Source organism: Drosophila subpulchrella, unplaced genomic scaffold, assembly GCF_014743375.2.
Source record: "Drosophila subpulchrella strain 33 F10 #4 breed RU33 unplaced genomic scaffold, RU_Dsub_v1.1 Primary Assembly Seq94, whole genome shotgun sequence".
NCBI lineage: Eukaryota > Metazoa > Arthropoda > Insecta > Diptera > Drosophilidae > Drosophila > Drosophila subpulchrella.
In genome coordinates, this window is record NW_023665728.1 from 16,752 (window position 1) to 18,183 (window position 1,432).

At 41.4% G+C, this 1,432-nt stretch overlaps 1 pseudogene; it reads left to right on the top strand.

The window, feature by feature from the left end:
- The first annotated feature begins 398 nt into the window (after nucleotides 1-398).
- On the top strand, nucleotides 399-884 carry LOC119562774 (annotated as a pseudogene).
- Nucleotides 885-1,432: the final 548 nt, after the last annotated feature.

Consider the following 1,432-nt stretch of genomic DNA (forward strand, 5'->3'; position numbering starts at 1 on the left):
TTTTAATGTTGTTTGTGCTATATATTTTTTTAAATTTTGTCAAGATCATTACAACTAGTTTGATTTGAATAATTTTGATTTGACTGTTTTGACCAATTATTATTATATTTTACATATAACTTCCTGCCTATTTTTGTGTATGGTTTTCAGGCCATAATCTAATCGAGCAACTTTTATTTCGCTCATTTTTAAGCATTGGTTTTTATGAAATAAATGAAAAAATATGCATCGCAGTGCAATTAAAAAAATTTTGCAACGCAGTGCAGAGGGAAAAAATATGCGCTCTTGGTAGCGCTGTCGGTTTACTCTTCATTGGTCTGGCTTCGTGCGCCCGACGGTACCGGTGCTGGCTGCACAGGATGTACTTCTATGGTGGGGCACCGGTGCTGGCTGCACAGGTTGTTACTTCTTTGGTGGGGGCACTGGAAGAATTCATATTTTGAGGGTGCCAATAAACAGCGTGGGCGTTTCGAGCTTGCCTTCTCACAAATTGGCACTTCTGTGATGATTGGAGGCGGAATCGGCGGAATGGCAGGTGTCTATAATGGTATCAAAGTCACCAAGGCGCTCGAACAAACGGGAAAACTTCGACGAACGCAGTTAATTAATCACGTTATGGAGCAAGGTTCGGGCACGGCGAAGACGTTGGGTACACTTGCGGCGTGTGGGGTGCTGTTGGAGTTCGTCCGTGGGGAGGATGACATATAAACACAGTTATTGCAGGATCTGCCACAGGACTGCTATACAAGTCAACAGCTGGCCTACGGAGGTGTACATTTGGTGGCGCTATTGGGTTAGGCATATCGTCGCTCTATTGCTTATACTGTGTGAGATCCAGATCCAGGTCCAGATCCTTTTGGACCAATGTCACGGTCGCCATGTAGAGTAAAGTCATGTTTTATTTGTTATTGTAATTCTTAATTTAAAATCTTTATTTAAAATCTGGAGCAGCATTAATGCCGCTTCCAACGTCAAGTTGTTTCTGATTTTACAATTCTCCTTAGGTTCTAAGTAAGCCTAAGTCTCGTAGCTGCGCTGCCTACAGTTGGACGGCAGAGAGACGGCTATGTATATCTTATATATATTAGTATTTATTATGCCCTCTTTAGCTGGAGAGCGAGGGTATATGTACGTACTTGAGTTTGGCTGAGCGGCCGGCGTGTGTAACAGAATGCTGACACTTGCACTTTCTGTAAGCGCGCCGATCGACTCATGTCTCGGCCACTTAGGTTTTTGACCGGACCTTTGTGTATGTAAACACTGCAGTGTGTTTGCTTCAAGTACTCTTGGTACAGTAGATATTCAATATATGCGCATACTACATTAAATTATGTTAAGTTTAATAGAGAGTCCCAATGGACTAAAATTCGAAAATGTTTATATATTTTCAAAAAGTTTATATCAACCCAAATATGAGTACTTGGAGAAATTA